The 26836-nt window shown below is 49.2% G+C and overlaps 1 long non-coding RNA gene across 2 annotated transcripts in view; it reads left to right on the top strand.

Annotated features, from left to right (window-relative positions):
- LOC135977718 (uncharacterized) overlaps positions 1-26836 on the top strand; it is an 85769-nt gene that overhangs the window by 24719 nt on the left and 34214 nt on the right. Inside the window, exons 6-8 of one of the 2 annotated variants that reach the window (XR_010595137.1) lie at positions 18523-18646; positions 21039-21162; positions 26149-26272. This is a non-coding gene — a long non-coding RNA (uncharacterized LOC135977718). The remainder of the gene's footprint in view (positions 1-18522; positions 18647-21038; positions 21163-26148; positions 26273-26836) is intronic. The other variant, XR_010595138.1, reaches the window with a different exon arrangement.

Raw genomic sequence — 26836 nt, 5'->3', positions numbered from 1 at the left:
GGCCAGCAGCAGGACATTAGCACTTCCGGGGATGGGTGGGTGTGGCAGTAACATCACAAAGGCCTTTTCAGGACCTCAGCCTATTGGTCAAAGGTGTTAGGGAGGTGGTGACCTCAGAGAGAGATGCTCACATCAGCCAGGCAAAACAGGGGCGCAGGGCCAGGGAAACCTCAGAGACCCCTGTGGCTTTGCTTCAGCAAGTCTCCTTCTCGAGCTCTCTTTGAGGACTGAGAGAGTATTAGGGTTCACATATGTGAGTGTGAGCAGGAGCCTCTTTCGAGTTTTCTCCTTTCCTTTTACCCATTTTACTAGAAAACAGAAGTCCCTGTTGAGAAAGTAAGTGCCTCGGAGAGGTTTGTAACCTGTTCAGTCTGATCCACCTGGTGCCATCTGAATTCTAGGCATGGAAAACACTAGTTTAAGGTGGCAGAATTTTATTCCCTCCCTGGGATTTTGTCCCGTAGAATCACTGGGGATATTAGGAAAACAACAAGGAGTCTGGTGGCACCTTAAAGACTAACAGATTTATTTGGGCATAAGCTTTCGTGAGTAAAAACCTCACTTCTTCGGATGCATAGAGTGAAAGTTACAGATGCAGGCATTATATACTGACACATGGAGAGCAGGGAGTTACTTCACAAGTGGAGAACCAGTGTTGACAGGGCCAATTCAAAAATCAGGGTGGATGTAGTCCACTCCAAATAATAGATGAGGAGGTGTCAATTCCAGGAGAGGAAAAGCTGTTTCTGTAGTGAGCCAGCCACTCCCAGTCCCTATTCAAGCCCAGATTAATGGTGTTGAATTTGCAAATGAATTTTAGTTCTGCTGTTTCTCTTTGAAGTCTGTTTCTGAAGTTTTTTTGTTCAATGATAGTGACTTTTAAATCTGTAATAGAATGACCAGGGAGATTGAAGTGTTCACATACTGGCTTACGTATGTTACCATTCCTGATGTCCGACATGGGGACACTAGGGTTTGTCCTTTTCATTTTACCTTTTCCTCCATCCCTCCTTCCTTTCTCTTCATCTCTTACTTCTTTTGTCCTTTCTCTTGTTCCCCTCCCACCTACAGGAGTGGTGTGTGTGTTGCTGGGGGTGCTCTTCACCTCCCCTTGTGTGAAATTGATCCAAAACTGTCGGGTTCAAATAGTGCTTGGACTCCACTGACACTAGATGCTGCCATCCTGTAGCTTGGCATTAGTGTCTGGGATAACTTGGGGCAAGATCTCAACTTCCCCGCAACCCACTTCACTGCTGGCAGAATCCCTCCTGCCCCCCCTGCTAGGGCCGCCTCCCTGCGCAACCTGGGTTGGGGTGGAGAAGAGGGTTCTGATAAGTTGAGCTGTGGTTTGGAGGTAGAACAGCTGTCAAGGGCACTGAGAGGGAGGTAGCAGGAGCTCACCCTACAAGGTGGTGGGTTGGCACTGGAGGTTACTAGAAAGGACAAGAAGACTCCATTCTGGGGTTCAGGAGGTGAATTCATCCCTCAGTGGTGGGCAGGTAGTCAGTTTAAATACTGCTGGTTCCAGGTGCCCTTAATTCCCCCTGATTCCTCGGGGCATTTCAGTCTCTGACAGGTTTTCGTTCCTTTGCAGGAGGAGGACGTCACGGCCAAAGTTATGCACCCGCATCATCCGCCACTTGCGCCAGGTGCCTGAGACACTGCAGGGGCTGCGCCTCTGAGGCCTTCAGCAACTCCCACTCCCTGCTGCAGGTACTGCTCTGTCTCCCTGTAAATGGCGAGCTAGTGGAAGGGGAAATGGAGCCCCCTGGCACTCACTAAAAGGGAAAGTGGTGGATTCTCCATCTCTTGATGTCATTGAATGAAGACTAGATGCCTTTCTGGAATGTGTGCGCCCAAAAAGTAACTATTGTACTATACAGGAGGCCTATGATATGCAGGGGCTTAGATGAGATGCTGTAAAGGTCTCTTGTGGCCATAAAGTCTACTAATTTTGGAAACACTGAGTGTAGTATTGGGAGCAGCGTCTGATGTTTTACTGTCTAGCTGGCTTTCTTCCTAGAATGAAGACGCATTGAGTGGGGTGATCCACAGAGAGTACCTGTGTCAAGGCTGTATCCCCACTTTGAAGTTTAGGGTACAAATGTAGGGGCCTGCATGAAAACTTCTAAGCTTAACCACCATCCCAAGGCTAATTTCCTCCCCTGGGTAGCCTTGAGAAACCTTTCACCAATTCCCTGGTGAATACAGATCCAACCCCCTTGGATCTTAAAACAAGGAGAAATTAACCATCCCCCCTCCTTCCTCCCACCAACTTCTGGTGAATCAAGATCCAAACTCCTTGGATCTTAAAACAAGGAAAAATCAATCAGGTTCTTATAAATAAGGCTTTTAATTAAAGAAAAAGGTAAAAATCATCTCTGTAAAATCAGTATGGAAATTAACCTTACAGGGTAATCAAACTTAAAGAGCTCAGAGGACTCCCCTCTAGTCTTAGGTTCAAAGTACAGCAAACAAAGATAAACACTCTAGTAAAAGGTACATTTACAAGTTGAGAAAACAAAGGAAAACTAACACGCCTTGTTTGAAATAGGAGAGACTTGTTTAGAAAGATGTGGAGAACCTGGATTGATGTCTGGTCCCTCTCAGTCCCGAGGGCGAACACCCACACAAACAAAGAACACAAACAAAAGCCTTCCCCTCCCCAAGATTTGAAAGTATCTTGTCCCCTTATTGGTCCTTTAGGTCAGATGCCAGCCAGGTTACCTGAGCTTCTTAACCCTTTAGAGGGAAAAGGATTTTGGAGTCTCTGGCCAGGAGGATTTTATAGTACTGTGCACAGGACAGCTGTTACCCTTCCCTTTATAGTTATGACAACCTCAAAGCTTCAAAGTGTCAGGCCAGCAGCAGGACATTAGCACTTCAGGGTTTGGTTGGGTGTGGCAGTGACATCACAAAGGCCTTTTGCAGGATGTCAGCTTATTGGTCAAATGTGTTAGGGAGGTGGTGACCTCAGAGAGAGATGCTGACATCAGCCTGGCAGGACAGGAGCACAGGGCCAGGGAAACCTCAGAGACCCTGTGGCTTTGCTTCAGCAAGTCTCCTTCTCGGGGTCTTTCTTTGAGGACTGAGAGAGTATTAGGGTTCATGTACGTGAGTGCGTGCAGGAGCCTCTTTCGAGTTTTCTCCTTTCCTTTTACTGATTTTACTAGAAAACAGACGTCCCTGTTTAGAAGGTAAGAGCCTCCAAGAGGTTTTGGCAGCTGCTCAGTCTGATCCACGTGGTGCCAGCTGAATTCTAGGCATGGAAAACAGTAGTTTAAGATGGCAGAATTTTATTCCATCCCTTGGATTTTGTGCCGTAGAATCACTGGGGACATTAGGGTTTGTCCTTTTTGTTTTACCTTTTCCTCCATCCCTCCTTCCTTTCTCTTCATCTCTTACTTCTTTTGTCCTTTCTCCTGTTCCTCGAAAACTGTGGGGTTGAAATAGTGTTTGGACTCCACTAACACTAGATGCTGCCATCCTGTGGCTTAGCATTAGTGTCTGGGATGACTTGGGTCAAGATCTCAACTTCCCCGCAACCCACTTCACTGCTGCCAGAATCCCTCCTGCCCCCCCTGCTAGAGCCGCCTCCCTGGCCAACCTGGGTGGGGGTGGAGAACAGTGTTTTTTTCATACATTCATAGATTATCGGACTGGAAGGGACCTCGAGAGGTCATCGAGTCCAGTCCCCTGCCCGCATGGCAGGACCAAATACCATCTAGACCATCCCTGATAGACATTTATCTAACCTACTCTTAAATATCTCAAGAGATGGAGATTCCACAACCTCCCTCGGCAATTTATTCCAGTGTTTAACCACCCTGACAGTTAGGAACTTTTTCCTAATGTCCAACCTAGACCTCCCTTGCTGCACTTTAAACCCATTGCTTCTGGTTCTATCCTTAGAGGCTAAGGTGAACAAGTTTTCTCCCTCCTCCTTATGACACCCTTTTAAATACCTGAAAACTGCTATCATGTCTCCTCTCAGTCTTCTCTTTTCCAAACTAAACAAAGCCAATTCTTTCAGCCTTCCTTCATAGGTCATGTTCTCAAGACCTTTAATCATTCTTGTTGCTCTTCTCTGGACCCTTTCCAATTTCTCCACATCTTTTTTAAAATGCGGTGCCCAGAACTGGACACAATACTCCAGCTGAGGCCTAACCAGAGCAGAGTAGAGCGGAAGAATGACTTCTTGTGTCTTGCTCACAACACACCTGTTAATACATCCCAGAATCAGGTTTGCTTTTTTTGCAAGAGCATCACACTGTTGACTCATATTTAGCTTGTGGTCCACTATAACCCCTAGATCCCTTTCTGCCGTACTCCTTCCTAGACAGTCTCTTCCCATTCTGTATGTGTGAAACTGATTGTTCCTTCCTAAGTGGAGCACTTTGCATTTGTCTTTGTTAAACTTCATCCTGTTTAACTCAGACCATTTCTCCAATTTGTCCAGATCATTTTGAATTATGACCCTGTCCTCCAAAGCAGTTGCAATCCCTCCCAGTTTGGTATCATCCGCAAACTTAATAAGCGTACTTTCTATGCCAATATCTAAGTCGTTGATGAAGATATTGAACAGCGCCGGTCCCAAAACAGACCCCTGCGATACCCCACTCGTTATGGCTTTCCAGCAGGATTGGGAACTATTAATAACAACTCTCTGAGTACAGTTATCCAGCCAGTTATGCACCCACCTTATAGTAGCCCCATCTAAATTGTATTTGCCTAGTTTATCAATAAGAATATCATGCGAGACCGTATCAAATGCCTTACTAAAGTCTAGGTATACCACATCCACAGCCTCACCCTTATCCACAAGGCTCGTTATCCTATCAAAGAAAGCTATCAGATTGGTTTGACATGATTTGTTCTTCACAAATCCATGCTGGCTGTTCCCTATCACCTTACCACCTTCCAAGTGTTTGCAGATGATTTCCTTAATTACTTGCTCTAAGATACTGGTTTGATCTTTCCTCCCAGTTTTGTCCTGACCCTCCTTTCCCTCTGACAATATAGCCCACACTCCCTCTCGTTTTTGACCCATCTCCCCGGTCTCCATGTTCCCCACTTACCTGTGGGCTTTGCTCACCTGTCCCCATCGAACCTAGTTTAAAGCCCTCCTCACTAGGTTAGCCAGTCTGTGTCCAAAGGTACTAATAACTTGAGCTGTGGTTTGGAGGTGGAACAGCTGTCAAGGGCACTGAGGGGGAGATAGCAGGAGCTCATCCTTCAAGGAGGGGGGTTGGCACTGGAGGTTACTAGAAAGGACAAGAAGACTCCATTCTGGGGTTCAGGAGGTGAATTTATCCCTCAGTGGTGGGCAGGTGATGGGTGGAAGTAGTGCTGGTTCCAGGTGCCCTTAATTCCCGCTGATTCCTCGGGGCGTTTGAGTCTCTGACAGGTTCTCCTTCCCTTGCAGCAGGAGGACGTCACGGCCAAAAGTGATGCACCAGCTCCGCATCATCCGGCACTTGCGCCAGATTCCTGAGACACTGCAGGGGCTGTGCCTCTGAGGCCATCAGCAACTCCCGCTCCCTGCTGCAGGTACTGCTCTGGCTCACTGTAAATGGGGAGCTAGTGAAAGGGGAAATGGAGCCCCCTGGCACTCACTAAAAGGGAAAGTGGTGGATTCTCCATCTCTTGATGTCATTGAAGGAAGACTAGATGCCTTTCTGCAATGTGTGTGCCCAAAAAGTAACTATTGTACTATACAGCAAGCCTATGGTATGCAAGGGGTTAGATGAGATGCTCTAAAGGTCTCTTCTGGCCATAAAGTCCCCTAATTTTGGAAACACTGAGTGTAGCATTGGGAGCAGCCTCTGATGTTTTACCGTCTAGCCGGCTTGCTTCCTAGAATGAACAGGCATTGAGTGGGGTGATCCACAGAGAGTAGCTGAAACCTTCAAAGTGTCAGCCCAGCAACAGGACATTAGCACTTCCGGGGAAGGGTGGGTGTGGCAGTGTTATCACAAAGGCCTTTTGCAGGACGTCAGCCTATTGGTCAAAGGTGTTAGGGAGGTGGTGACCTCCGAGAGAGATGCTGACATCAGCCTGGCAGGACAGGAGCACAGGGCCAGGGAAACCTCAGAGACCCCTGTGGCTTTGCTTCAGCAAGTCTCCTTCTGGAGGTCTCTCTTTGAGGACTGAGAGAGTGTTAGGGTTGACGTATGTGAGTGTGAGCAGGAGCCTCTTTCGAGTTTTCTCCTTTCCTTTTGACGGATTTTACTAGAAAACAGACGTCCCTATTTAGAAGGTAAGAGCCTCCAAGAGGTTTTGGAACCTGCTCAGTCTGATCCATCTGGTGCCAGCTGAATTCTAGGCATGGAAAACAGTAGTTTAAGATGGCAGAATTTTATTCCCTCCCTGGGATTTTGTCCCGTAGAACCACTGGGGACCATTAGGGTTTGTCCTTTTCGTTTTACCTTTTCCTCCATCCCTCCTTCCTTTCTCTTCATCTCTTACTTCTTTTGTCCTTTCTCCTGTTCCCCTTTCACCACCAGGAGTGGTGTGTGTGTGTGTGTGTTTGTGTGTGTGTTGCTGGGGGTGCTCTTCACCTCCCCTTGTGGGGAGTTCATCCAAAACTGTATGGTTGAAATAGTGCTTGGACTCCACTGACACTAGATGCTGCCATCCTGTGGCTTAGCATTAGTGTCTGGGATGACTTGGGGCAAGATCTCAACCTCCCCTCAACCCACTTCACTTCTGGCAGAATCCCTCCTGCCCCCCCGCTAGAGCCGCCTCGATGCCCAACCTGGTTGGGGGTGCAGAAGAGGGTTCTGATAACTTGAGGTTTGGTTTGGAGGTGGAACAGCTGTGAAGAACACTGAGGGGGAGGTAGCAGGAGCTAATCCTACAAGGAGGGGGGTTGGCACTGGAGGATACTAGAAAGGACAAGAAGACTCCATTCTGGGGTTCAGGAGGTGAATTCATCCCTCAGTGGTGGGCAGGTAGTCAGTCTAAATACTGCTGGTTCCAGGTGCCCTTAATTCCCCCTGATTCCTCGGGGCGTTTGAGTCTCTGACAGGTTCTCGTTCCCTTGCAGGAGGAGGACGTCACGGCCAAAGTGATGCACCCGCATCATCCGCCACTTGCGCCAGGTGCCTGAGACACTGCAGGGGCTGCGCCTCTGAGGCCTTCAGCAACTCCCGCTCCCTGCTGCAGGTACTGCTCTGTCTCCCTTCAAAGTGTCAGGCCAGTAGCAGGACATTAGCACCTTAGGGTTTGGTTCGGTGTGGCAGTGATATCACAAAGGCCTTATCCTGGACCTCAGCCTATGGGTCAAAGGTGTTAGGGAGGTGGTTACCTGAGAGAGAGATGCTGACATCAGCCAGGCAGGACAGGAGCGCAGGACCAGGGAAACCTCAGAGACCCCTTTGTCTTTGCTTTAGCAAGTCTCCTTCTCGAGGTCTCCCTTTTTAGGACTCAGAGAGTATTAGGGTTCAAGTATGTGAGTGCGAGGAGGAACCTCTTTCGAGTTTCTCCTTTTATTGATTTTACTAGAAAACAGACGTGCCTGTTGAGAAGGTAAGAACCTTGGCGAGGTTTTTAACCTGCTCAGTCTGCAGTCTGATCCATCTGTTGCCAGCTGAATTCTAGGCATGGAAAACACTAGTTCAAGGTGGCAGAATTTTATAGCCCACCTGGGATTTTGTGCCGTAGAATCACTGGGGACATTAGGGTTTGTCCTTTTCATTTTACCTTTTCCTCCATCCCTCCTTGCTTTCTCTTGTTCCCCTCCCACCACCAGGAGTGGTGTGTGTGTTTGTGTGTGTTGCTGGGGGTGCTCTTCACCTCCCCTTGTGGGAAGTTGACACTGCAAGGGCTGTGCCTCTGTGGACATCAGCAACTCCCACTCCCTGCTGCAGGTACTGCTCTGGCTCACTGTAAATGGGGTGCTAATGGAAGGGGAAATGGAACCCCCTGGCACTCACTAAAAGGGAAAGTGGTGGATTCTCCATCTCTTGATGTCATTGAATGAAGACTAGATGCCTTTCTGGAATGTGTGTGCCCAAAGAGTAACTATTGTACTATACAGGAAGCCTATGATATGCAGGGGCTTAGATTAGATGCTCTAAAGGTCTCTTCTGACCATAAAGTCTACTAATTTTGGAAACACTGAGTGTAGCATTGGGAGCAGCCTCTGATGTTTTACTGTCTAGCCCGCTTGCTTCCTAGAATGAGGATGCATTGAGTGGGGTGATCCACAGAGAGTAGCTCAAACCTTCATAGTGTCAGGCCAGCAGCAGGACACTAGCACTTAAGGGTTTGATTGGTGGCAGTGATATCACAAAGGTCTTTTGCAGGACCTCAGCATATTGGTCAAAGGTGTTAGGGAGGTGGTAACCTCAGAGAGAGATGCTGCCATCAGCGAGGCAGGACAGGGGCGCATGGCCAGGGAAACCTCAGAGACCCCTGTGGCTTTGCTTCAGCAAGTCTCCTTCTCGAGGTTTCTCTTGAGGACTGAGAGAGTATTAGGGCTGACGTATGTGAGTGCGAGCAGGAGCCTCTTTCGAGATTTCTCCTTTCTATTTACTGATTTTACTAGAAAACAGACGTCCCTGTTAAGAAGTTAAGAGCCTCGGAGAGGTTTGTAACCTTTTCAGTCTGATCCACCTGGTGCCAGCTGAATTCTAGGCATGGAAAACACTAGCTCAAGGTGGCAGAATTTTATTCCCTCCCTGGGATTTTGTCCCGTGGAATCACTGGGGAGATTAGGTTTTGTCCTTTTCGTTTTACCTTTTCCTCCATCCCTCCTTCCTTTCTCTTCATCACTTACTTCTTTTGTCCTTTCTCCTGTTCCCCTCCCACCACCAGGAGTGTGTGTGTGTGTGTGTGTGTGTGTGTTGTTGGCGGTGCTCTTCACCTCCCCTTGTGGAAAGTTGATCGAATACTGTGAGGTTGAAATAGTGCTTGGACTCCACTGACACTAGATGCTCCCATCATGTGGCTTAACATTACTGTCTGCGATGACTTGGGGCAAGGTCTCAACCTCCCCGCAACGCACTTTTCTGCTTTCAGAATCCCTGCTGCCCCCCCAGCTAGATCCGCCTCCCTGCCCAACCTGGGTGGGGGTGGAGAAGAGGGTTCTGATAACTTGAGCTGTGGTTTGGAGGTGGAACAGCTGTCAAGGGCACTGAGCTGGAGGTAGCAGGAGCTCATCCTACAAGGAGTGGGGTTGACACTGGAGGTTACTAGAAAGGACAAGAAGACTCCATTCTGGGGTTGAGGAGGTGAATTGCTCAAAGGTGTTAGGGAGGTGGTGACCTCAGAGAGAGATGCTGACATGAGCCAGGCATGACAGGAGCACAGGGCCAGGGAAACCTCAGAGACCCCTGTGGTTTTGCTTTAGCAAGTCTCCTTCTCGAGGTCTCTCTTTGAGGACTGACAGAGTATTAGGGTTCACGTATGTGAGTGGGAGCAGGAGCCTCTTTCGAGTTTTCTCCTTTCCTTTTACTGATTTTACTAGAAATTAGTTAGAAGCAACAAAGCACATTTGGGGATTTTTCGATGGTTGGGGTCTCTGGTGATTGGTTCCATATAAGATGGGGGAAAAAAATGGAGTCTCCTTCCTTGGAGGTTTTTAAGGCCCGGCTTGACAAAGACCTGGCTGGGATGATTTAGCTGGGAATTGGTCCTGCTCTGAGCATGGGGTTGGACTAGATGACTTCTTGAGGTCCCTTCCAACTCTGATATTCTATGATTCTATGAAAACAGACTTCCCTGTTGAGAAGGTAAGAGCCTCCAAGAGGTTTTGGAACCTCCACAGTCTGATCCATCTGGTGCCAGCTGAATTCTAGGCATGGGAAACACTAGTTCAAGGTGGCAGAATTTTATTCCGTCCCTTGTATTTTATCCCGTAGAATCACTAGGGATATTAGCGTTTGTCCTTTTCATTTTACCTTTTCCTCCATCCCTCCTTCCTTTTTCTTCATCTCTTACTTCTTTTGTCCTTTCTCTTGTTCCCCTCCCACCACCAGGAGTGGTGTGTGTTTGTGTGTCTGTGTGTGTATTGCTGGGGGTTCTCTTCACCTCTCCTTGTGGGAAGTTCCTCTAAAACTGTGGGGTTGAAATAGTGCTTGGACTCCACTGACACAAGATGCTGCCATCCTGTGGCTTAGCATTAGTGTCTGGGATGACTTGGGGCAAGATCTCAACCTCCCCTCAACCTCTTCACTTCTGGCAGAATTCCTTCCGGCCCCCCCGCTAGAGCCGCCTCCATGCCCAACCTGGTTGGGGGTGGACAAGAGGGTTCTGATAACTTGAGGTTTGGTTTGGAGGTGGAACAGCTGTCAAGAACACTGAGTGGGAGGAAGCAGGAGCTCATCCTTCAAGGAGGGGGGTTGGCACTGGAGGTTACTAGAAAGGACAAGAAGACTCCATTCTGGGGTTCAGGAGGTGAATTCATCCCTCAGTGGTGGGCAGGTGCTGAGTGGAAATACTGCTGGTTCCAGGTGCCCTTAATTCCCCCTGATTCCTCGGGGCGTTTCAGTCTCTGACAGGTTCTCGTTCCCTTGCAGGAGGAGGACGTCACGGCCAAAGTGATGCACCCGCATTATCCGCCACTTGCGCCAGGTGCCTGAGACACTGCAGGGGCTGCGCCTCTGATGCCTTCAGCATCTCCTGCTCCCTGCTGCAGGTACTGCTCTGTCTCCCTGTAAATGGCGAGCTAGTGGAAGGCGAAATGGAGCCCCCTGGCACTCACTAAAAGGGAAAGTGGTGGATTCTCCATCTCTTGATGTCATTGAAGGAAGACTAGATGCCTTTCTGGAATGTGTGTGCCCAAAAAGTAGCTATTGTACTATACAGGAGGCCTATGATATGCAGGGGCTTAGATGAGATGCTCTAAAGGTCTCTTGTGGCCATAACGTCTACAAATTTTGGAAACACTGAGTGTAGTATTGGGAGCAGCCTCTGATGTTTTACTGTCTAGCTAGCTTGCTTCCTAGAATGAAGACGAATTTTGTGGTGTGATCCACAGAGCGTAGCTCAAACCTTCAAAGTGTCAGGCAAGCAGCAGGACATGAGCACTTTAGGGTTTGGTTGGGTGTGGCAGTGATATCACAAAGGCTTTTTCAAGGACCTCAGCATACTGGTCAAAGGTGTTAGGGAGGTGGTGACCTCAGAGAGAGATGCTGTCTTCAGCCAGGGAGGACAGGGGCTTACGACCAGGGAAACCTCAGAGACCCCTGTGGCTTTGCTTCAGCAAGTCTGCTTCTCGAGGTTTCTTTTTGAGGACTGAGAGAGTATTAGGGTTCACGTATTTAAGTGCGAGCAGGAGCCTCTTTCGAGTTTTCTCCTTTCCTTTTACTGATTTTACTTGAAAATTAGAAGGTAAGAGCCTCCAAGAGGTTTTGGAACCTGCTCAGTCTGATCCATCTGGTGCCAGCTGAATTCTCGGCATGGAAAACAGTAGTTTAAGGTGGCAGAATTTTCTTCCCTCCCTGGAATTTTGTCCCGTAGAATCACTGGGGACACTAGGGTTTGTCCTTTTCGTTTTACCTTTTCCTCCATCCCTCCTTCCTTTCTCTTCATCTCTTACTACTTTTGTCCTTTCTCTTGTTCCCCTCACACCACCAGGAGTGGTGTGTGTGTGTGTGTGTGTGTGTGTGTGTGTGTGTGTGTGTGTGTGTGTGTGTGTGTGTGTGTGTGTGTGTGTGTGTGTGGTGCTGTTGGTTCTCTTCACCTCCCCTTGTGGGGAGTTGATCCAAAACTGTGGGGTTGAAATAGTGCTTGGACCCCACTGACAGTAGATGCTGCCATTGTGTGACTTAGCATTAGTGTCTGGGATGACTTGGGTCAAGATCTCAACCTCCCTGCAACCCACTTCACTGCTGTCAGAATCCCTCCTGCACACCCTGTTAGAGCCGCCTCCCAGCCCATCCTGTGTCGGGGTGGAGAAGAGGGTTCTGATGACTTTAGCTGTGGTTTGGAGGTGGAATGTCTGTGAAGGGCACTGAGCAGGAGGTAGCAGGAGCTCACCCTACAAGGAGGGGGGTTGGCTCTGGAGGTTTCTAGAAAGGACAAGAAGACTCCATTGTGGGGTTCAGGAGGTGAATTCATCTCTCATTGATGGGCAGGTGCTGGGTGGAAATACTGCTGGTTCCAGGTTCCCTTAATTCCCCCTGATTCCTCGGGGCCTTTGAGTCTCTGACAGGTTCTCGTTCCCTTGCAGCAGGAGGACGTCAGGGCCAAAATGATGCACCAGCTCTGCATCATCCTGCACTTACGCCACGTGCCTGAGACACTGCAGGTGCTGCGCCTCTGAGGCCTTCAGGAACTCCCGCTCCCTGCTGCAGGTACTGTTCTGGCTCACTGTAAATGGGGAGCTAGTGGAAGGGGAAATGGATCCCCCTGGCACTCACTAAAAGGGAAAGTGATGGATTCTCCATCTCTTAATGTCATTTAATTTAGACTAGATACCTTTCTGGAATGTTTGTGCCCAAAAAGTAACTATTGTACTATACAGGAAGCCCATGATATGCAGGGGCTTAGATTAGATGCTCTAAAGGTCTCTTCTGGCCATAAAGTGTAGTAATTTTGGAAACACGGAGTGTAGCATTGGGAGCAGCCTCTGATGTTTTATTGTCTAGCCGGCTTGCTTCCTAGAATGAAGACGCATTGAGTGGGGTGATCCACACAGAGTAGCTCAAACGTTCAAAGTGTCAGGCCAGCAGGAGGACATTAGCACTTCAGGGTTTGGTTGGGTGTGGCAGTGACATCACAAAGGCCTTTTGCAGGACGTCAGCTTATTGGTCAAATGTGTTAGGGAGGTGGTGACCTCAGAGAGAGATGCTGACATCAGAGAGAGATGCTGACATGAGGGCCAGGGAAAGCTCAGAGACCCCTCTGGCTTTGCTTCAGCAAGTCTCCTCCTTGAGGTCTCTCTTTGAGGAAAGTAAGTGCCTCGGAGAGGTTTGTATCCTGTTCAGTCTGATCCACCTGGTGCCAGCTGAATTCTAGGCATGGAAAACACTAGTTCAAGGTGGCAGAATTTTATTCCCTCCCTGTGATTTTGTCCCGTAGAATCACTGGGGACATTAGTGTTTGTCCTTTTCGTTTTACCTTTTCCTCCCTCCCTCCTTCCTTTCTCTTCATCTCTTACTTCTTTTGTCCTTTCTCCTGTTCCCCTCCCACCACCGGGAGTGGTTTGTGTGTGTGTGTGTGTGTGTGTGTTTTGCTGGGGGTTCTCTTCACCTCCCTTTGTGGGGAGTTCATCCAAACCTGTGTGGTTGAAATAGTGCTTGGACTCCACTAACACTAGATGCTGCCATCGTGTGGATTAGCATTGGTGTCTGGGATGACTTGGGGCAAGATCTCAACCTCCCCGCAACCCACTTCACTGCTGGCAGAATCCCACCTGCCACCACTGCTAGAGCCGCCTCCCTGGCCAACCTGGGTGGGGGTGGAGAAGAGGGTTTTGATAACTTGAGCTGTGGTTTGGTGGTGGAACAGCTGTCAAGGGCACTGAGAGGGAGGTAGCAGCAGCTCACCCTTCAAGGAGGGGATTTGGCACTGGAGGTTACTAGAAAGGACAATAAGACTCCATTCTGGGGTTCAGGAGGTGAATTCATCCCTCTGTGGTGGGCAGGTGCTGAGTGGAAATACTGCTGATTCCCGGTGCCCTTAATTCCCCCTGATTCCTCGGGGCGTTTGAGTCTCTGACAGGTTCTCGTTCCCTTGCAGCAGGAGGACGTCACGGCCAAAGCTATGCACCAGCTCCGCATCATCCATCACTTGCGCCAGGTGCCTGAGACACTGCAGGGGCTGTGCCTCTGAGGCCATCAGCAACTCCCGCTCCCTGCTGCAGGTACTGCTTTGGTTTACTGTAAATGGGGAGCTAGTGGAAGGGGAAATGGAGCCCCCTGGCACTCACTAAATGGGAAAGTGGTGGATTCTCCATCTCTTGATGTCATTGAATGAAGACTAGATGCCTTTCTGGAATGTGTTTTCTAAGAAAGTAACTGTTGTGCTCTACAGGAAGCCTATGATATGCAGGGGGTTAGATGAGATGCTCTAAAGGTCTCTTGTGGCCATAAAGTCTCCTAATTTTGGAAACACTGAGTGTAGCATTGGGAGCAGCCCCTGATGTTTTAGTGTCTAACCGGCTTGCTTCCTAGAATGAAGACGCATTGAGTGGGGTGATCCACACAGAGTAGCTCAAACCTTCAAAGTGTCAGGCCAGCAGCAGGACATTAGCACTTCCGGGGATGGGTGGGTGTGGTAGTAACATCACAAAGGCCTTTTCAGGACCTCAGCCTATTGGTCAAAGGTGTTAGGGAGGTGGTGACCTCCGAGAGAGATGCTGACATCAGCCAGGCAGGACAGGAGCTTAGGGCCAGGGAAACCTCAGACACCCCTGTGGCTTTCATAGAATCATAGAATCATAGAATATCAGGGTTGGAAGGGACCTCAAGAGGTCATCTAGTCCAACCCCCTCCTCAAAGCAGGACCAATTCCCAACTAAATCATCCCAGCCAGGGCTTTGTCAAGCCGGGCCTTAAAAACCTCCAAGGAAGGAGACTCCACCACCTCCCTAGGTAACGCATTCCAGTGCTTCACCACCCTCCTAGTGAAATAGTGTTTCCTAATATCCAACCTGGACCTCCCCCACTGCAACTTGAGACCATTGCTCCTTGTTCTGTCATCTGCCACCACTGAGAACAACCGAGCTCCATCCTCTTTGGAACCCCCCTTCACGTAGTTGAAGGCTGCTATCAAATCCCCCCTCATTCTTCTCTTCTGGAGACTAAACAATCCCAGTTCCCTCAGCCTCTCCTCATAAGTCATGTGCTCCAGACCCCTAATCATTTTTGTTGCTCTCCGCTGGACTCTTTCCAATTTTTCCACATCCTTCTTGTTGTGTGGGGCCTGTCGGAGAAAAACAGAGTTCTCACTATTTGTTTAGGTACAGCAAGTCAGATGCTTTATTAACTCTCACAATTGCCCAGAGGGAGAGAGCTAAGCACGTCTCTCCCAGGTAACTAATTACAGCAAGCATTTATACCTTTCATTACAGAAATAACGAGGGACACCTGCGTTTTGTTTATACATAGGCCATCTTGATATCTCATTTCTTCACTTGTTTTGACTCTTGCCAACATACAATATTTTCTATACCTTATCTACACAAGGTCTTCTACACCTTATCTATACCAGGTCATAATGACTTCTTACACAGTTCTTTCTCACCCGCCTCACACATTTCTCGCTTCTACAAATCTCGCGTTATTAGGGTTACAGTTAGCCTAACTCTTGCTAACGAACTGTCATTCATTGCATCCCCTTCCTGTGAGCTCTTTCTCTGCTTCCACAGGCCCAAAACTGGACACAGTATTCTAGATGAGGCCTCACCAATGTCGAATAAAGGGGAACGATCACGTTCCTCGATCTGCTGGCAATGCCCCTACTTATACAGCCCAAAATGCCGTTAGCCTTCTTGGCAACAAGAGCACACTGTTGACTCATATCCAGCTTCTCGTCCACTGTGACCCCTAGGTCCTTTTCTGCAGAACTGCTACCTAGCCATTCGGTCCCTAGTCTGTAGCAGTGCATGGGATTCTTCCGTCCTAAGTGCAGGACTCTGCACTTGTCCTTGTTGAACTTCATCAGGTTTTTTTTGGCCCAATCCTCTAATTTGTCTAGGTCCCTCTGTATCCGATCCCTACCCTCTAGCGTATCTACCACGCCTCCTAGTTTAGTGTCATCTGCAAACTTGCTGAGAGTGCAGTCCACACCATCCTCCAGATCATTAATAAAGATATTAAACAAAACCGGCCCCAGGACCGACCCTTGGGGCACTACTCCGCTTGAAACCGGCTGCCGACTAGACATGGAGCCATTGATCACTACCCGTTGAGCCCGACGATCCAGCCAGCTTTCTATCCACCTTACAGTCCATTCATCCAGCCCATACTTCTTTAACTTGGTGGCAAGAATACTGTGGGAGAGCGTATCAAAAGCTTTGCTAAAGTCAAGGAATAACACATCCACTGCTTTCCCCTCATCCACAGAGCCAGTTATCTCATCATAGAAGGCAATTAGGTTAGTCAGGCACGACTTCCCCTTGGTGAATCCATGCTGACTGTTCCTGATCACTTTCCTCTCCTCTAAGTGTTTCATCATTGATTCCTTGAGGACCTGCTCCATGATTTTTCCAGGGACTGAGGTGAGGCTGACTGGCCTGTAGTTCCCCGGATCCTCCTCCTTCCCTTTTTTAAAGATGGGCACGACATTAGCCTTTTTCCAGTCATCCGGGACCTCCCTCGATCGCCATGAGTTTTCAAAAATAATGGCTAATGGCTGTGCAATCTCATCCGCCAAGTCCTTTAGCACCCTCGGATGCAGCGCATCCAGCCCCATGGAGTTGTGCACGTCCAGTTTTTCTAAATAGTCCCGAACCACTTCTTTCTCCACAGAGGGCTGGTCACCTTCTCCCCATATTGTGCTGCCCAGTGCAGCAGTCTGGGAGCTGACCTTGTTCGTGAAGACAGAGGCAAAAAAAGCATTGAGTACATTAGCTTTTTCCACATCCTCGGTCACTAGGTTGCCTCCCTCATTCAGTAAGGGGCCCACACTTTCCTTGACTTTCTTCTTGTTGCTTACATACCTGAAGAAACCCTTCTTGTTACTCTTAACATCTCTTGCTAGCTGCAACTCCAAGTGTGATTTGGCCTTCCTGATTTCACTCCTGCATGCCTGAGCAATATTTTTATACTCCTCCCTGGTCATTTCTCCAATCTTCCACTTCTTGTAAGCTTCTTTTTTGCGTTTAAGATCAGCAAGGATTTCACTGTTTAGCCAAGCTGGTCGCCTGCCATATTTACTATTCTTTCTACACATCGGGATGGTTTGTTCCTGCAACCGCAATAAGGATTCTTTAAAATACAGCCAGCTCTCCTGGACCCCTTTGCCCTTCATGTTATTCTCCCAGGGGATCCTGCCCATCTGTTCCCTGAGGGAGTCAAAGTCTGCTTTTCTGAAGTCCAGGGTCCATATTCTGCTGCTCTCCTTTCTTCCTTGTGTCAGGATCCTGAACTCGACCATCTCATGGTCACTGCCTCCCAGGTTCCCATCCACTTTTGCTTCCCCTACTAATTCTTCCCTGTTTGTGAGCAGCAGGTCGAGAAAAGCTCTGCCCCTAGTTGGTTCCTCCAGCACTTGCACCAGGAAATTGTGCCCTACACGTTCCAAAAACTTCCTGGATTGTCTGTGCACCGCTGTATTGCTCTCCTAGCAGATATCAGGGTGATTAAAGTCTCCCATGAGAACCAGGGCCTGCGATCTAGCAACTTCTGCTAGTTGCCAGAAGAAAGCCTCGTCCACCTCATCCCCCTGGTCTGGTGGTCTATACCAGACTCCAACCACGACATCCCCCTTGTTGTTCACACTTCTCAACTTTATCCAGAGACTCTCAGGTTTTTCTACAGTTTCATACCGGACCTCTGAGCACTCATACTCCTCTCTTACATACAATGCAACTCCCCCACCTTTTCTGCCCTGCCTGTCCTTCCTGAACAGTTTATATCCATCCATGACAGTACTCCAGTCATGTGAGTTATCCCACCAAGTCTCTGTTATTGCTTCAGCAAGTCTCCTTCTCGAGGTCTCTCTTTGAGGACTGAGAGAGTATTAGTGTTCACATGTGTGAGTGCGAGCAGGAGCCTCTTTGGAGTTTTCTCCTTTCCTTTGACGGATTTTACTAGAAAACAGACGTCCCTATTTAGAAGGTAAGAGCCTCCAAGAGGTTTTGGAAGCTGCTCAATGAGGTCCATCTGGTGCCAGCTGAATTCTAGGCATGGAAAACACTAGTTTAAGGTGGCAGAATTTTATTCCCTCTGTGGGATTTTGTCCCGTAGAATCACAGGGAACATTAGTGTTTCTCATTTTCGTTTTACCTTTTCCTCCATCCCTCCTTCCTTTCTCTTCATCTCTTACTTCTTTTGTCCTTTCTCCTGTTCACCTGCCACCACCAGGAGTGGTGTGTGTGTGTGTGTGTGTGTGTGTGTGTGTTGCTGGGGGTGCTCTTCACCTCCCCTTGTGGGAAGTTGATCCAAAACTGTGGGGTTGAAATAGTGCTTGAACTCCAATGACACTAGATGCTGCCATCCTGTGGCTTAGCATTAGTGTCTGGGATGATTGGGGCAAGATCTCAACCTCCCCGCAACCCACTTCACTGCTGGCAGAATCCCTCCTGCCCCCCCTGCTAGAGCCGCCTCCCTGCCCAACCTGGGTGGGGGTGGAGAAGAGGGTTCTGATAACTTGAGCTGTGGTTTGGAGGTAGAACAGCTGTCAAGGGTACTGAGGGGGAGGTAGCAGGAGCTCACCCTACAAGGTGGTGGGTTGGCACTGGAGGTTACTAGAAAGGACAAGAAGACTCCATTCTGGGGTTCAGGAGGTGAATTCATCCCTCAGTGGTGGGCAGGTAGTCAGTTTAAATACTGCTGGTTCCAGGTGCCCTTAATTCCCCCTGATTCCTCGGGGGGTTTGAGTCTTTGACAGGTTCTCGTTCCCTTGCAGCAGGAGGACGTCATGGCCAGAGTGATGCACCAGCTCCGCATCATCCGGCACTTGTGCCAGGTGCCTTAGACACTGCAGGGGCTGTGCCTCTGAGGCCATCAGCAACTCCCGCTCCCTGCTGCAGGTACTGCTCTGGCTCACTGTAAATGTGGTGCTAGTGGAAGGGGAAATGGAGCCCCCTGGCACTCAGTAAAAGGGAAAGTGGTGGATTCTCCATCTCTTGATGTCATTTCATGAAGACTAGATGCCTTTCTGGAATGTGTGTGCCCAAAAAGTACCTATTGTACTATACAGGAAGCCTATGATATGCAGGGGGTTAGATGAGATTTTCTAAAGGTCTCTTCTGGCCATAAAGTGTAGTAATTTTGGAAACACTGAGTGTAGCATTGGGAGCAGCCTCTGATGCTTTACTGTCTAGCCGGCTTGCTTCCTAGAATGAAGACGCATCGAGTGGGGTGATCCACAGAGAGTAGCTGAAACCTTCAAAGTGTCAGGCCAGCAGCAGGACATTAGCACTTCAGGGGATGGGTGGGTGTGGCAGTGACATCACAAAGGCCTTTTGCAGTGTAGTAGTTCCGGGGTGGGGCTCGTCCCTTCCTGGGGTACCTGGGAGCCAGGCCGCCCCGCTACAAAGCGAATAACAGTCTAGGGCCCAGACCTTTGGGTAGGGGCTGAGCACACAATTAGCAGTTCGGCGCTCAGGCCTTTGTGCAGGGACTGAGCACACAATCAACAGTTCAGAGCTCAGGCCCTTATGCAGGGACTGAGCACACAATCAACAGTTCCGGCCCTGGGTCAGGGCGGGGAACAAACCAGTAGTCAGTCAGCGGCCCAGGCCTTGTAGCAGGAGCTGGGTCAGTTTGGGTTAGCCCAGGCCCTAGGTCAGGGCGGGGCAGCAAACCAATCGTCAGTCAGAGGCCCAGGCCCCTTGGACAAGGAGGAGGAGAGACTGCCACCCAGCACGGGGTGGCAGGGGGGAACACAGGCCCACCCACTCCACTGTGTTCCAGCCCCGGGCCCTATCCGCAGCAGTCCGTCTGCCGCGCAGTCAGTGGGGATCCTGACCGCAACACACTGACATGGGTTCGGGGTCTGCTATCCCCGGGCCACTTCCCATCTCCTCCTCCATGGGTACCTGTTCCTCCTGAGTTCCGTCTGCTGGGTCGCAGATCATGGGCTCCTCCGGGCCCCGAGCAGCAGGTAGGTCTGTCACACCCTCTGGGCCCTTGGCGGGGGGAAGCTCAGACCGTTCCTCAGGATACCGGGCTCTCGGCAGGCTCAGGTCCGCAGGAGCTCGGGCACCAGCGTCTGTCCTCTCTCGCTGCCGGCCAGCTACTGAGCGCTGTGGCTTGGCCTTTATACTTCCTGTCCCGCCCCTTGACTTCCGGGGGGTGGGGACAGGCCGCGGTGGCCTTCACTTCCTGGGGCGCCTGGGAGCCAGGCCGCCCCGCTACATGCAGTATCTCAGCGTATTGGTCAAAGGTGTTAGGGAGGTGGTGACCTCAGAGAGAGATGCTGACATCAGTCAGGGGCGCAGGGCCAGGGAAACCTCAGAGACCCCTGTGGCTTTGCTTTAGCAAGTCTCCTTCTCGAGGTCTCTCTTTGAGGACTGAGAGAGTATTAGGGTTCACGTATGTGAGTGAGAGCAGGAGCCTCTTTCGAGTTTTCTCCTTCCCTTTTACTGATTTTACTAGAAAACAGACGTCCCTGTTTAGAAGGTAAGAGCCTCCAAGAGGTTTTTGAACCTGCTCAGTCTGATCCACCTGGTGCCCATTGAATTCTAGGCATGGAAAACACTAGTTCAAGGTGACAGAATTTTGTAGTCCACACGGGATTTTGTCCCGTGGAATCACTGGGGACATTAGGGTTTGTCCTTTTCGTTTTACCTTTTCCACCATCCCTCCTTCCTTTCTCTTCATCTCTTACTTCTTTTGTCCTTTCTCCTGTTCCCCTCCCACCACCAGGAGTGGTGTGTGTGTGTGTGTGTGTGTGTGTGTGTGTGTGTGTGTGTTGCTGGGGATGATCTTCACCTCCTCTTGTAGGAAGTTCATCCAAAACTGTGGGGTTGAAATAGTGCTTGGAATCCACAGACACTAGATGCTGCCATCCTGTGGCTTAGCGTTAGTGTCTTGGATGACTTGGGCAAGATCTCAACCTCCCCGCAACCCACTTCACTGCTGCCAGAATCCCTCCTACCCCCACTGCTAGACCCGCCTCCCAGCCCAACCTTGGTGGGGGTCTAGAAGAGGTTTCTGATGACTTAAGCTGTGGTTTGGAGGTGGAACAGCTGTCAAGGACACTGAGTGGGAGGTAGCAGGAGCTCACCCTAGAAGGAGGGGGATTGGCACTGGAGGTTACTAGAAAGGACAAGAAGACTCCATTCTGGGATTCAGGAGGTGAATTCATCCCTCAGTGTTGGGCAGGTGCTGAGTGGAAATACTGCTGGTTCCAGGTGCCCTTAATTCCCCCTGATTCCTCGGGGCGTTTGAGTCTGACAGGTTCTCATTCCCTTGCAGCAGGAGGGCGTCACGGCCAAAGTGAGGCACCAGCTCCGCATCATCCATCACTTGCGCCAGGTGCCTGAGACACTGCAGGGGTTGTGCCTCTGAGGCCTTCAGCAACTCCCGCTCTCTGTTGCAGGTACTGCTCTGGCTCACTGTAAATGGGGAGCTAGTGGAAGGGGAAATGGAGCCCCCTGGCACTCAGTGAAAGGGAAAGTGGTGGATTCTCCATCTCTTGAAGTCATTGAATGAAACTAGATGCCTTTCTGGAATGTTTGTGCCCAAAAAGTAACTATTGTCCTATACAGGAAGCCTATGATATGCAGGGGGTTAGATGAGATGCTCTAAAGGTCTCTTCTGGCCATAAAGTGTATTAATTTTGGAAACACTGAGTGTAGCATTGGGAGCAGCCTCTAATGTTTTACTGTCTAACCGGCTTGCTTCCTAGAATGAAGACGCATTGAGTGGGGTGATCCACAGAGAGTAGCTCAAACCTCCAAAGTGTCAGGCCAGCAGCAGGATATTAGCACTTCAGGGGATGGGTGGGTGTGGCAGTGACATCACAAAGGCCTTTTGCAGGAGCTCAGCCTATTGGTCAAAGTTGTTAGGGAGGTGGTGACCTCAGAGAGAGATGCTCACATCAGCCAGGCAAAACAGGGGCGCAGGGCCAGGGAAACCTCAGAGACCCCTGTGGCTTTGCTTCAGCAAGTCTCCTTCTCGAGCTCTCTTTGAGGACTGAGAGAGTATTAGGGTTCACATATGTGAGTGTGAGCAGGAGCCTCTTTCGAGTTTTCTCCTTTCCTTTTACCCATTTTACTAGAAAACAGAAGTCCCTGTTGAGAAAGTAAGTGCCTCGGAGAGGTTTGTAACCTGTTCAGTCTGATCCACCTGGTGCCATCTGAATTCTAGGCATGGAAAACACTAGTTTAAGGTGGCAGAATTTTATTCCCTCCCTGGGATTTTGTCCCGTAGAATCACTGGGGATATTAGGAAAACAACAAGGAGTCTGGTGGCACCTTAAAGACTAACAGATTTATTTGGGCATAAGCTTTCGTGAGTAAAAACCTCACTTCTTCGGATGCATAGAGTGAAAGTTACAGATGCAGGCATTATATACTGACACATGGAGAGCAGGGAGTTACTTCACAAGTGGAGAACCAGTGTTGACAGGGCCAATTCAAAAATCAGGGTGGATGTAGTCCACTCCAAATAATAGATGAGGAGGTGTCAATTCCAGGAGAGGAAAAGCTGCTTCTGTAGTGAGCCAGCCACTCCCAGTCCCTATTCAAGCCCAGATTAATGGTGTTGAATTTGCAAATGAATTTTAGTTCTGCTGTTTCTCTTTGAAGTCTGTTTCTGAAGTTTTTTTGTTCAATGATAGTGACTTTTAAATCTGTAATAGAATGACCAGGGAGATTGAAGTGTTCACTTACTGGCTTATGTATGTTACCACTCCTGATGTCCGATTTGTGTCCATTTATTCTTTTGCGGAGGGACTGTCCGATTTGGCCAATGTACATGGGAGAGGGGCATTGCTGGCACATGATGGCATATATGACATTAGTGGATGTGCAGGTGAATGAGTCCCTGATGGTGTGGCTGATGTGGTTGGGTCCTCTGATGCTGTTGCCAGAGTAGATATGGGGACAGAGTAGGCAACGAGGTTTGCTACGGGGATAGGTTCCTGGGTTGGTGTTTCTGTGGTGTGGTGTGTAGTTGCTGGTGAGTATTTGCTTCAGGTTGGGGGGTTGTCTGTAAGCGAGGACTGGCCTGCCTCCCAAGGTCTGTGAGAGTAAGGGATCATTTTCCAGGATAGGTTGTAGATCGTGGATAATGCGCTGGAGAGGTTTTAGCTGGGGGCTGTATGTGATGGCCAGTGGTGTTCTGTTATTGTCCTTGTTGGGCCTGTCCTGTAGTAGGTGATTTCTGGGTACCCGTCTTGCTCTGTCAATCTGTTTCCTCACTTCCCCAGGTGGGTATTGTAGTTTTACGAATGCTTGATAAAGATCTTGTAGGTGTTTGTCTCTGTCTGAGGGGTTGGAGCAAATTCGGTTGTATCTTAGGGCTTGGCTGTAGACAATGGATCGTGTGATGTGTCTTGGATGGAAGCCGGAGGCATGTAGGTACGTATAGCGGTCAGTAGGTTTCCGGTATAGGGTGGTGTTTATGTGACCATCACTTATTTGTACTGTAGTGTCCAGGAAGTGGATCTCTTGTGTGGACTGGTCCAGGCTGAGGTTGATGGTGGGATGGAAATTGTTGAAGTCCAGGTGGAATTCTTCAAGGGCCTCCTTTCCGTGGGTCCATATGATGAAGATGTCGTCAATGTAGCGCAAGTAGAGGAGGGGCACTAGGGGACGAGAGCTGAGGAAGCGTTGTTCTAAGTCAGCCATAAAAATGTTGGCATACTGTGGGGCCATGCGAGTACCCATAGCAGTGCCACTGACTTGAAGGTATAAGTTGTCCCCAAATCTGAAGTGGTTGTGGGTGAGGACAAAGTCACAAAGCTCAGCCACCAGGCTTGCTGTGGCCTCATCAGGGATACTGTTCCTGACAGCTTGTAGTCCATCCTCATGTAGAATATTGGTATAAAGTGCTTCTACATGCATGGTGGCCAGGATGGTGTTTCCAGGAAGAACATCAATGCATTGTAGTTTCCTCAGGAAGTTGGTGGTGTCTCGAAGATAGCTGGGAGTGCTGGTAGCATAGGGCCTGAGGAGAGAGGCCAAATAGCCAGATAATCCTGCCGTCAGAGTGCCAATGCCTGAGATGATGGGGCGTCCAGGGTTTCCGGGTTTATGGATCTTGGGTAGCAGATAGAATACCCCTGGTCGGGGTTCTGGGGGTGTGTCCATGTAGATTTGTTCCCGTACTATAGCTGGGAGTTTCTTGAGCAGATGGTGTAGTTTCTTTTGGTATTCCTCAGTGGGATCAGAGGATAGTGGCCTGTAGAATGTGGTCTTGGAGAGTTGCCTGGCAGCCTCCTGTTCATAATCTGACCTGTTCATTATGACTACAGCACCTCCTTTGTCAGCCCCTTTGATGATAATGTCAGAGTTGTTTCTGAGGCTGTGGATGGCATTGCGTTCTGTACGGCTGAGGTTATGGGACAAGTGATGTTGTTTGTCCACAATTTCAGCCTGTGCACGTCTGCGGAAACACTCTATGTAGAGGTCCAGTCTGTCATTTCGACCGTCAGGAGGAGTCCACGCAGAATTCTTCTTTTTGTAGTGTTGGTAGGAGGGTTCCTGTGGGTCAGTGCACTGTTCAGTGGTGCGTTGAAAATATTCCTTGAGTCGGAGACGAGGAAAGTAGGCTTCCAGATCACCGCAGAACTGTATCATGTTCGTGGGGACGGTGGGACAGAAAGAGAGTCCCCGAGATAGGACAGACTCTTCTGCTGGGCTAAGCGTGTGGTTGGAAAGATTGACAATGTTGTTAGATGAGTTGAGGGTACCATTGTTATAGCCCCTAGTGGCAGGTATTAGTTTAGATAACTTACAGTCCTTTTTCCTCTGTAGAGAAGTGAAGTGTGCATTGTAAATGGCTTGTCTCATTTTTGTAAAGTCCAGCCACGTGGAAGTTTGTGTAGAAGGCTGGTATTGTATGAGAGTCTCCAGTTCTGAGAGCTCATTCTTGATCTTCTCCTGTCTGCTGTACAGGATGCTGATCAGGTGGTTCCTCAGTTTCTTTGAGAGAGTGTGTGGCACAATCTCTCACCATACTCAGTGTAGTATGTTGATTGCAATGGATTTTTTACCTTCAGTCCTTTTGGTATGATGTCCATCTGTTTGCATTTGGAGAGGAAGATGATGTCTGTCTGTATCTGTGCAAGTTTTTTGTTGGGGTTGATGGATTTCCACTCCATACGGCTAAATTTAGTGCCTTGCATGGTGTCAAGTATCAGGGGGTAGCCATGTTAGTCTGTATCTACAAAAACAACAAGGAGTCTGGTGGCACCTTAAAGACTAACAGATTTATTTGGGCATAAGCTTTCGTGAGTAAAAACCTCACTTCTTCGGATGCATAGAGTGAAAGTTACAGATGCAGGCATTATATACTGACACATGGAGAGCAGGGAGTTACTTCACAAGTGGAGAACCAGTGTTGACAGGGCCAATTCAAAAATCAGGGTGGATGTAGTCCACTCCCAATAATAGATGAGGAGGTGTCAATTCCAGGAGAGGAAAAGCTGCTTCTGTAGTGAGCCAGCCACTCCCAGTCCCTATTCAAGCCCAGATTAATGGTGTTGAATTTGCAAATGAATTTTAGTTCTGCTGTTTCTCTTTGAAGTCTGTTTCTGAAGTTTTTTTTGTTCATGATAGTGACTTTTAAATCTGTAATAGAATGACCAGGGAGATTGAAGTGTTCACATACTGGCTTATGTATGTTACCATTCCTGATGTCCGACATGGGGACATTAGGGTTTGTCCTTTTCCTTTTCCTCCATCCCTCCTTCCTTTCTCTTCATCTCTTACTTCTTTTGTCCTTTCTCTTGTTCCCCTCACACCACCAGGAGTGGTGTGTGTGTGTGTGTGTGTGTGTGTGTGTGTGTGTGTGTGTGTGTGTGTGTGTGTGTGTGTGTGTGTGTGTGTGTGTGTGTGTGTGTGTGTGTGGTGCTGATGGTTCTCTTCTCCTCCCCTTCTGGGGAGTTGATCCAAAACTGTGGGGTTGAAATAGTGCTTGGACCCCACTGACAGTAGATGCTGCCATTGTGTGACTTAGCATTAGTGTCTGGGATGACTTGGGTCAAGATCTCAACCTCCCTGCAACCTACTTCACTGCTGTCAGAATCCCTCCTGCACAGCCTCTTAGAGCCGCCTCCCAGCCCAACCTGTGTCGGGGTGGAGAAGAGGGTTCTGATGACTTGAGCTGTGGTTTGGAGGTGGAATATCTGTGAAGGGCACTGAGCAGGAGGTAGCAGGAGCTCACCCTACAAGGAGGGGGGTTGGCTCTGGAGGTTTCTAGAAAGGAGAAGAAGACTCCATTTTGGGGTTCAGGAGGTGAATTCATCTCTCATTGATGGGCAGGTGCTGGGTGGAAATACTGCTGGTTCCAGGTTCCCTTAATTCCCCCTGATTCCTCGGGGCATTTGAGTCTCTGACAGGTTCTCGTTCCCTTGCAGCAGGAGGACGTCACGGCCAAAATGATGCACCAGATCCGCATCATCCTGCACTTACGCCACGTGCCTGAGACACTGCACGGGCTGCGCCTCTGAGGCCTTCAGGAACTCCCGCTCCCTGCTGCAGGTACTGCTCTGGCTCACTGTAAATGGGGAGCTAGTGGAAGGGGAAATGGAGCCCCCTGGCACTCACTAAAAGGGAAAGTGATGGATTCTCCATCTCTTAATGTCATTTAATTTAGACTAGATACCTTTCTGGAATGTTTGTACCCAAAAAGTAACTATTGTACTATACAGGAAGCCCATGATATGCAGGGGCTTAGATTAGATGCTCTAAAGGTCTCTTCTGGCCATAAAGTGTAGTAATTTTGGAAACACGGAGTGTAGCATTGGGAGCAGCCTCTGATGTTTTATTGTCTAGCCGGTTTGCTTCCTAGAATGAAGACCCATTGAGTGGGGTGATTCACACAGAGTAGCTCAAACCTTCAAAGTGTCAGGCCAGCAGGAGGACATTAGCACTTCAGGGTTTGGTTGGGTGTGGCAGTGACATCACAAAGGCCTTTTGCAGGACGTCAGCTTATTGGTCAAATGTGTTAGGGAGGTGGTGACCTCAGAGAGAGATGCTGACATCAGAGAGAGATGCTGACATGAGGGCCAGGGAAACCTCAGAGACCCCTCTGGCTTTGCTTCA

The sequence above is a fragment of the Chrysemys picta genome, unplaced genomic scaffold (genome assembly GCF_011386835.1).
Source record: "Chrysemys picta bellii isolate R12L10 unplaced genomic scaffold, ASM1138683v2 scaf18, whole genome shotgun sequence".
In the NCBI taxonomy this organism is placed as follows: domain Eukaryota; kingdom Metazoa; phylum Chordata; order Testudines; family Emydidae; genus Chrysemys; species Chrysemys picta.
Note: the sequence above shows the minus strand (reverse complement) of the source record. Positions and strands in the feature narration are given on the sequence as shown.